Source organism: Tenebrio molitor, chromosome 5 (genome assembly GCF_963966145.1).
Source record: "Tenebrio molitor chromosome 5, icTenMoli1.1, whole genome shotgun sequence".
Classification (NCBI taxonomy): domain Eukaryota; kingdom Metazoa; phylum Arthropoda; class Insecta; order Coleoptera; family Tenebrionidae; genus Tenebrio; species Tenebrio molitor.
The window spans coordinates 18792238-18803108 of NC_091050.1; the positions used below are offsets into that span (position 1 = coordinate 18792238).

General features: G+C 32.9%; 1 protein-coding gene across 4 annotated transcripts in view; it reads right to left on the reverse strand.

Annotated features, from left to right (window-relative positions):
* The window catches only part of LOC138130067 (adenylate cyclase type 6), a 366957-nt gene extending 356665 nt beyond the window's left edge, over window positions 1–10292 (reverse strand). For 3 of the 4 annotated variants that reach the window (XM_069046426.1, XM_069046421.1, XM_069046422.1), the window contains exon 1: window positions 9958–10292. The gene's annotated coding sequence lies outside the window, so the exon portion shown is untranslated. Of the gene's footprint in view, window positions 1–9858; window positions 9878–9957 lie in introns of those variants that run through there. The other variant, XM_069046423.1, reaches the window with a different exon arrangement.
* Window positions 10293–10871: the final 579 nt, after the last annotated feature.

Here is a 10871-nt window from a genome sequence, read left to right on the forward strand (position 1 = left end):
TTTACAAACATTACGTTGTCGATATGTTTACCGAGTGTTGTTTTACTGCGGCGCTAAAACACACTCAAGGTGTAAAAAATTCAAATGCAAATGGTAGCGGAAACGTTCAACAATCTCTGTGTACGTTCCTGTATTTAGATTTTTGCACATAAATCGATCGATTTATTTTCTTTCGATACATGTTCCAAACTCTTTTGCAGGTGCACGATAACCACAAGCGCTACTAAAATGATTTACAAGTTTCACTACATAACGTAACTGTAATGACATCGTAAATCATGCTGTGACATAAATATCAACATAAGAATTGGAACGGCTTTGACGAGAATATCATTTATTTTATTTAATTCGCGATCGCATTTACCGCGAAATTTATGGCTAGGGGCAAGAGAAATTTTCACCCGGATAAGCAACTTGAATACATTATTTTATGAATATTTTTGTTTTCACATCTGAGCGGTGCGGGACACCAAAATTAATAAATATTGGGAGAAATCGACGGACCTTGAGAGACTACTCATTTAAATATAGTTTGGAGCTTTAGAGTGTGGCCAGCCAGTCTCCAGTCGACTGATCTTGGCGTAAATTTTTTCGATTAGCAGAAGCAACATTTTAAATCGGACTGCGTCAGTGGAATCTGAAGGGTCCTTAAAAAACACCTGTTGCGGTGGTATGAAGATTATTTCAGGAGCCCGAAAGAATTTCTGTTTACTGAGAAATTAAACATTTAAATGGCCTCTGGGATGATTTTGCTTCATTTTTTTTTTGTTTTATTATTTATTGTATGTATAAGCAGTATTCTGTCTCACCAGAACAAAAATAATTTCAAGTTTATTAGCACCAACAACATATCGTTATTAATCATCATCATCAATTATTTCTCTCAAAACAATTCAAATAATTGTTGAATGTTTTTTACAAATGAAAAAGTAATTAATATTCAGTCAAAGGTAAATTACTAAAAATGAATAACTTAACGTTCTTCCGAGGATGATTTTTACATTTGTACATATTTACATGTGACAAATATTGAATCCCATATTTTCCACTACATATTTCTAAGTTGCAAATGAGATATAATAATGGAATAGATAAATAACAGAACTGAACAACTTTATATAAAAAAATCAAATATTTTTTGTGAAGTTATTTTATTTTATTTCATTTCAAGTTCGAGGTACAAAAATAAATACAGTGAAGTGAACGAAAGAGATACCTTCACTCACTGGTAACTATAGATACAGACTCACTTTCTAAGGAGGTATCGAACAAATGATATTTAAATTTTTATGTGTTTTTAATAAGTCAAGTAGCAAAATATGGGTAACTTTCTTGGGTGCAGTGTCATTTTCTCTACTGTCATGCATATTATTTTATCACAGATTTCACAGATTTCGCGTTGTATCATTTTTGCTTGAATTTTTGTATGCTAATAAAAATGTATAGCAATGATAAATAATAGTTATTTTATACAAGCCGATAAAATTGTATTTTTCTACAACTGTCAAAAAAACGTGACATTTATGCATCGTTATCAAGTCGCAAAGTATGTCATTTTTGATAGTGAAAAAATATTTGTCAAAAAGTTTCCTTGGATGCTAAAATAGTTATATTTTAGCACCCAAGGAAACTTTTTGACGAATATTTTAGCATCCAAGGAAAATTTTACAAAAATTAAAAAATTCAAAAATTTTAAAATGCTGTTGTAGAAAAAATAGTGTTTGTATTTCGTGCGCAAGATGATTGTTTTGTTGGCGCATTCGAATGAGTTTGAAGTCTCGACCTGACGGTCTCGACCAAAAACTCATTCTCATGCCCCAACAAAAAACAATCACTTTGCGCACTTAATACAAAAATAACTATTTATCTTCGAGATCGTTTTTTAAATACGGTCGAAAAGATAATTAAATTTTATCGTCGTGTATAATATTCTGTTTTTTCTATAGTATTTTATTATTAAAACTTCTTTTTTAATTACATACTACTAATCGTGCCAGGTTTTCAAATCTCGTTATGATGAGCGTTGTTAGGGTAATAAAAAAACTTCTTTATCTACCCTTGCTGTTAAAGTAGCACTTTATCTACCCTTGCGGTTAAAATGCTCCTTGGCCTTTTGATTTGAATAGATAAAAGCACACTTTAACATCTGCTATAGAAAAAATATCTTATGTAGCTTCATCAATTTATAAAAGAATCAAGAAACAGTGCTCACTGTTTTGATGGAAAAGAGTAAATTAAAATATTAGTGATAACTAGTACAGTGCGTATTAAAATAAATATCAAAATAGTATATTATGCAACAAGATTTATAAACGGCACTTTAGACACGCGTTTTATGTTAGGCACGAGCGAAGCGTAGCGGAGCGAGTGTTTAATAAACAAGTGTCTAGAGAAGTTTATAAACGAGTTGAATACTATACTTTTTCTACGACCAAATTAACAAATGGAACACACAAACGAAACAAGCAACTTTTTTGTTAAACGTTAATTTAAACATACAAACTAAATGAACATACCAAATAGGAATATACATATATATTTCTCAGGATACAAACTGTTGGTGGCTTCAGGTCCATATTTGAAAAATACAACGAATTATTCCACTGCAATGACGTTTTCTTTCACGCCGGATGCGAAACTGATAAACGTCAAAATACCAACTTGATCTAGAGCTAAATATGTCCAAAAAATTCAAGCCGTGTTTAAAGAAACTTCGAGCGTGTTTAATATCCCGAAAACGCCCGAATAGACACCAAGTTGTGACTAATGAACAATCGTTTTTAAAGTGACGTTTTATACACTATTTATCAGTGCAAAATGTGACACTTTAGAGAAGAAAGTAGAAAAAATACATTTAATTAAGGCAACCATAAAGCACTTAATTGCTTTGGCTATTAGCCGGAATTATATCACCTGTAAAATAATATTTACAAATACTTATTCTCTAGCTGTCTCATTAATTTTGAACTCTTAATTTAGCATTTAGATTCATATTGAATATATGATTCATTCCTTTAAAAAACACTTTCTCAAAACTGGTGGGAATTTAATCCAGTTTACATTCCAATAATTTTAAATTAACAGTAATCCGCCCATTTATTAAATTAATGTTCATTCTATATTTACATATTTTATTTTTGCAAATTTTACGAATTTCATTTTTTATTTAAGAAAACAGCTGTAGAAACAACTAGTAAAATTATGATAGAGTCGATTCATTTATAGTGTAAATGAAATTTTAAACCGTATTGTTTGAGAATTTTAAAAGTTCTTCGACTTAAGAAGACATAAATATTTCGGTTTATTTTTATGTTTTAACTGCAATTCTTTCAAACAATTATATTATAAGATGTTTTTTTGAAGATTAAAATTATTACAACATTCACCTTACATTCCCGATGGGATATTTTGCTCTCAAAATGAAAAAGCAAGATGCACAGTTCCAGATTTATAAATCCGATTGAATTCGTTGAAAGTTTAACTGTGTCTGCAGCGTCACAAATGATAGAATTCTTGTTTTGATGTCTCCGTGGAATGCACAAATAGCATTGTATCTAGTTGAATATTTTGACAAACAAAAATGAAAATGTTTTTTGGAAAATTAGTTCCGTTTGGGAAAAAGAAACTCCAATGAACAACTTTCACATGTGTTACTGTCAACAATTGATCATCAACTAGTTTTCATTTATTAGGCAAGGTCTACATCAGGGACACCACATTGTGAACAAACCCGGTATATGTAAAAATAAAGTTATGAGGTGTTCATTTAAATTTATCCTCAAAGCTGGCGTTGAAGAGTCGATTGTGAACGCACCACTCGTCCGTCTGCAGAGTAAAAACACAAACAACGCAAAAAGAGTGGTTAGATTTAAACAGCTGATTCGTGACCTGTAATTCGTGGCGCGTTCACAATCGACTTTTCAAGGCCAACTGTGAGAATAAATTTAAGTGAACACCCGATATCTGTGAAAGCGTTTGAAAATATTTAATCGAAACAGGACTAACAGTAACTAGAATTTATCTCCCAATCGAGCAACATTTCAATTCAAAGGTTGATGCAAAAATGTTACCAAAGAAATAAAAAAGAAAATGAATATTATTATGTTATTTAAATCATCGACAATGTATAAAAAATTAAGAAATATACAATTCTGTTGTAAATAGAATTAAAAAAATTACGTTGTTTATTCAGTAAGCAAAATATTTCTCCACTCGAAAAAACACAAATTGCAACCCTAACAAAATTCTTCCACGAAAAACCTTAACAAAAACATTCCAAAACTGCTCGCATTCAAAGCCAGTGTTTGTGAATGTCCATTTCGCTAAAAGAATTCGTAATTAGGGTTCATTTTTTGTTCCCGCATACCTAATAACGTACATGAAGGGACCAAATAATAAAAAGCTCTTGAATAACGACTTCATACGTCCTTTATGAATTTTTATTTGATTTGCGCCCTCTCAAACTCGCCATTTCAGCTAAATGCAAATTATTATATTTCACGTGAATCCAGAACTAAACTAAACCGCTAATCGAGATTTGCAATTTGTCGGACCAATTAAACCAACTTTTCTCTTAATTTAGCGAAAATCGGAAATCTAATTAGCACAATTACAATTTGATTATTGATTAACTAACATATCTTCTGCCAACGACTATTTATAATTCGGTCATTGTTTTGCTGGTGTAAGTGGACTATCGAAAACTTGAACTGTCACAAAGTCAGTATTAAGTGATTGATTGATGGAAAAAGGGGCAAAACTAATTTATCTTTTTCACTAATATCGCCACCCGCTCCAAATTACATTACTTGCAGTGTTATTGATAAAAAACGTTCTGACATGAGGGGAGGTAATTTGTGACCCGAGTCACTATTTGCAACATCTGGAGTGAGATAGAGAAATTCGATTAGAAAAAAATTAAAGCAATAAGGGGAGTAGAGAACGAAGAATTAATGCGCCATGTTAACATCTCCTCTCTACTGCAGTAATAAAGTTCTCTTAGAGTTAATTGAAACGTGAAATGAGGAAATTCAATATAACCCATATTCGAGCTGTATCGTCGCAAATGCAATGAAAGAAGAAGCAAACGATGCCAACGAGGAACGCTTTGTAGAATTGCATAAAACATAGGAAGGATCCTGCGTGGGTGGCACCGTTTTCGTGTCCAACACGCATCAAGCGAGCTTTTGTTATTTCAGTTTTGTTCAGTGGCGCGAATGTGAGCATCGGCTTGGTGAAGCTCGAAAAAATACTTGTATCACTGTTTGAAAATAATCGCGGATTCCATCAATCATGGAGCATCCTTGTGGTATTTATACCGCAGCCACTTTCGATATCGTAAATAGCGGGTCCGACAGAATTCCGGCTAAAGTACGTTAACAAAGATAAATAGATAGATAGAAAATAAAAATTCAAACGCGAATTTTTGTTCGTAAGAAACGAGTTTCGGTGGGAAACGTAAAGAATTGATTTTGGTTCGATTTTGTTATTTTTAGAACCGAAGAGCTATGTCGTAAGTAAGCAAGTAAGAATGTTTATTTTAATCAAGTGTAATAAAGTTGAGAAAAAATAAACGCAATTTTCTGTGATTAAAGAATTTTAGATGGTTGAAGAGAAATATGAAATTTAGAGTGTTTTGGAAGCAATGAGGAAGCGGGAAATGTTTGTCAACACTTCGAAACAAAATTGTAAACTTTTGAACGTATACATTTTCAAAAATTTTGTCTTACGAAATTATTTCGCAAGACATTAATGTAGTGAATGATGAGAGAAAACATTTTGGTTGTAGCATTAATTAAGTAAAAGTTGTATTTAATTTGGAAGGAAGAACAGAAAAGTTGCAACGAAACGAACTCGGCAGCTTTGAACAGGCCAGGGGAAGAATTGAGTATACAACTGTGAAAGGGTGAGTTGCAGGAAAAAATACAAAGGGTAACAGAACAATGGACAGCGATGAGTACACAACAGATGACGGAAAAATAAAAAGCAACCAGTCAGAATTAAAAGGGATTTTTGGAAGACCGAGTCAAACGTAAAGTCATTTGTCACGATTTATTTATCAATTACAATAAATTATCAAGCACATGAAATATTTAATAATTATTATCCATATCCCTATTAAAATAAAGCATCTAAAGAAGCGAACTAATATTTAACCGTGGTACCGGTATGTAACGAGTCGTTTGCTGTGGTCGTGTCCATGCTGTCAGACGTGATGGCAAAATCTGAAATCGCGCAAGCAAGATGGTCGTTCAATGTTACAAAGTAAACAGTTGTAAGTTGTAATCGTTTGCTATTCGCGTTTTGATAATTTTTGTTTTATTTAGCAAATAACTGTAGTATGTCCGATGCCTTTGAAAACGAAATTCCTCGCCTCGAGAACTGACGCAGACCGCGGCAAACTATGTATCTGGCTACAAGTACCAATAACAAGGGAAGTAGAAATTACTAGTGTCTTAAAATTTGAAAGCTGCAAATTTGAAGATTGTATTTTTAATGTAACTGCAGGGAAAGAAAAATAAATTAGTGAGTTCATGTCCAATTTTTTTTGTGATCCCCTTGAAGATAAAATAGTTAATATCATTCAGAGTAGAAGGTCTTTTTGTGCTTCGCCCAGTTGCGACCTCGACTTCGTCTCGGTCTTCAATCTCTCGGCTTAAAAGACTCATTTCTACTCTTAATGATATAATATACTATTTTTTATCGCTTCAGTATAATATATTCTAATTACATATTTTTAACCTATATGTACTTAAAATTCGCGATTAATGTTTTCTGAATTTCTACAAAAAAGCTCATTTTAATATGTATTTGGGTTAAGGTTTATCGCTTAATCTCTCAATTCACAATATTTACCTATTCCTTTAAAATAAGCATAAAAAGGTATTCGTAAAGTAAAATTTACAAATGTATTCATCTACATATTAATGTATTGTGCAACACCAACTACATTTTACTATCACTACTGATAAACAAACCTCCAGACAGTACATAATGGAAACCTTGTTATTCTCAGATTTTTCTTTTACAATCACTGATTAAAATTCTAAAAGTTTATTGCACTAATAATATGTATGTTATATAAACAATTTTCTTCCTCTTCATATTTAACACCTACATTGCTTTGCAAATGAGAATTAGAAAATATTTTTACGGATCAATTAGCTAAAAGTTTTACGTGGCAAAATAATTTCAACTTCAATGTTCCTCTTTGTATTCTTGTTTATTTTATAACACAATCGAATCATCGTATAAAGTAACATAAAATATTAATTGCAGCAGTATTACCAATCAGGTTTCCGGAATTTATTACCTTATAGCGTAAATAAAACATTCGTTGTAAAGCAAACAGCAATGGACAGAAATTCGCTGTTGAATTATTGAAACTTGTCTCAGTACAAAAATATATTTTAAACGGAACACAAAATTTATTTTGCAAACACCAGAATTTACTACAAACAAATCATTGATTGGACGAGTAATTTGTATATTACTTTGCCGATATATTTTACTATAAAGGTTTCCTCTCCCGCAGAAATGCATATGCTGATTGATTAAGAGAACTTTCTACTTCCTCTTTAAAACAGGAAGATATTCAAGCATTACACATAAACAGCAGTCCAATGTATCAAAGCTCAATGTCGAATGAATACGATAATAATAAAAATTGATTAATATCTAGGTAGACTGTGTCCTCTGCAGTAATTAATAATTTCATAACAGTGACACTAAAAATTGTTAATTATTAATAATTAATGCTTTATCTTCAGTTGTAAAACTCATTTTACCATTTATTGGGATAATTGTTGCTTAGAATTACAAGAAATGTCCGTAAACTTTGCCGAAATCGAAAACTACATATTTCCAAGGTTAAGATCAATACCGTTGCTTTAAAACTGACGTTTGTTTGACATTTCACCGAAAAATCTGTTTACCAGTGGCGTCGCGTTTGGCAATAAAGCTGGTAAATGACCCACTCTTACGAATGTAAAATGTTGTTCTTGTTTATTTTACACAATTATAATTCCAACGTCTAAAATTCATGAGGTATGATTTATGTATTATAAAGTAGCGTTTGAAACCACAAATTGTCTACGCCCATGCATTGAACGCTTATTTGCATATGATTCCGCTACGACGTGACCGATAATTTGCAACGCCTGCTTTGATTTGTTTTCTTTTTGATCACTTTGTACAATCATCTTGGAGTTTACACTACCTGCTGAAGCTTTAATACCTAACTATTAGAAAAAGACAGTTACGACGCTAAACACCAAAGAAAAAGCGTTTACCTAAGAAATGATATAATAACTTTTTCGAATGAGTAAAATATGAATGAAACGTTCTAGACCCATAAAAACTTTAATGCTTTCCCTGCAAAAAGGAATTCATGACTTTTTGTTTTATTGTACATGTTTGAATAAAACTATAATTTTGACATTGAATTAATTAAGAAAACACATTATAGAGCATAAGATAAGAATAAAAACATTACATAACAACAGCACAAAATATTACAAAACTTTTTTTCGAATAAACTTAAAATATAAAAGACTAAATTTCTGTGTATGTACTCGTATGTATCGCTTGTCCTTCTATAAGTGAAGAATCACTGAATTGTTTTTAATTGAATCTTCACTAATAGTTGGTGGATTTTTTTAACTTATCTTTTAATTCATAAACCATGCACTGCATTGCGAGGGGGATGGGTAGTAAAAAAAACTAATCAAGTCGGAAAATGTTTGTATCTAACCAACAATCACAAGTGTCGCTTAGCAACGATGTGTTTACAAATAATTGTAGGGTTTTTTGACCTAAATTTGTGGCAATGACAAAAAAACGATTTTTCTTTATAAGGATTCCAAGTGGTCTTTTAAAAATTAAATTAAAATTAAGATCAAGATGAAGATAAAATCACCGTAAAAATGTCGTAAAAATTGGGAAAAGTTAATAATCATAAAATTAAAATTACTTATTAAAAATAATTACAAAATTCAACGAAAGTTTCTAGACTGGTCTTAAAAAATGTTTATTTCTAATACTAATATGTACTAATAAAAAAAAATTCAGGATAATCTCTGTAATGTTTATGTACACAAAAAAAAATAGGATTAAGGTATTCGTTGACTCAGTGTTAACTCTATAAATATCAAAATATTTAGCTTAAAATTAATCCAATTAAGATACAAAAACTGACTTCGTACTATTCGTAAACCTATTAACCTTAAGATCTTGATACCGGTAAATTCCATTTACATTTCCATCACTGGCTTGTACGTGCGCCACAAACTCGAAAACAAAAGGGCCTTATTAAAAAATCCTCTCCCGGAAAATCCTCCAGTTAAAAACGCTAAAATCGCAAACGCATTCACTTCGAGCACAATTTGCGAGACAAAAGTCACTCGACTTCCCAGTTAAATCCTGCAATTTAACTGCGCCCTTCTGAACTCTTGAAACGACGCGATCTTACAAACGTCGAATGAATAAAGTGAAATCGTAAATTGATTTGCCCAAAAAATCACCTCCGAATTATTCTTAATTGTCGCACTGTGCGGTCTTCTGGTCCTTCTAAAATGAATATTGAAGAGCCGCACACGGAACAGCACAGTGAATCACTCGCCCAAGAGAAAACACAAAATGCATTGGATGTCGGTTAATGTTAACAACAACAATCCGGCAGCGCAAGTAATACAATATTAGTTTCAAGTACACTTGGTCCAACAACTCCGCCGTTTTTCGTCGACCTTATCAAATATTGATTCAGAACTGTCGTAATTTTCGTCTAGTCGCAAACTAGCCGATAATGAACGGGAAAAATAATCGCATGTACCACTTTATTTGCATAATGGGCCCACTTACAGCCAATCCACGCCCGGACAATAACGACTTAACAGCTACCGGCTTCGAAGAAGTGGCCACCAACAAGTGTCAAAAAGTGAGGATTTCTTGGGGACTGACCTTAGGCTGATGCAGCGGTGGAGGCCACGTGCGTCTGGTTAGCGTCCATGTCAACAATCGTCGACGACAGAATTGTCACTGGTTCACCGACGACGACGACGGCGGCGACGGCGGTTTCGAAAGGCGCGTTTACAACAAAGTTCGCGCGTCGACTGGCGTTGAGACGCGAGCGCCGGCTTTGCTACAGGTGGTGAGGAGACGTCATTGTGCGCCTACGCATCGTCTCTTTCACGGTGATAACGCATCTCGGACACACGCACCAAACAAGCGCCAATTAAACGGTTGATGGGTCTGCGATGGGTTCCTGCGAAAAAATCGACACGATTTGGTGCCAGTTTGCACCGATACAAAGCTACCAAAATATCACTGACAAAAAATTGATTTCAATAATGACAAGCATCACTCGGTGATGACGATACGTGCTAAGCAAATAATTATGTCCTTCAAAGTGGAAAAGTGAATATCGCATTGATCTGCAACTGGAGAGTTACACTGCACATAACATGTATTTGAATTGTTAATTTAATGTGCGGTAATTTATGTAAAAATTTTATTGAAAAGTATTTTCGTTTTATAAATCTAAATCATTCACTTCGAATCTGCCCTGAAGATAAACGGTTGGATTATAAAAAAAAAATACCTCTTGAGGGATAAATCCTATCACATTTAAAATATCCTGCGTTCAAAGAAATGTGGTCAAGTGACTTGGTGCCTGCTTTTGTCTCCGTTAACGTACGAGTATAGCGTAACCATCAACTGTCAAATTATATATGACATAAATACTTATTAAATCAGCGTTATGCTGCTTCAACGAACCCAGTGTAACAAATAACGAGCGTTCAAAATATTTGTGGTCAAGTCGTCGTCTTTTTAGGTGGTACGCTTTGACATTTCCTTCAGATACATAACCTCAC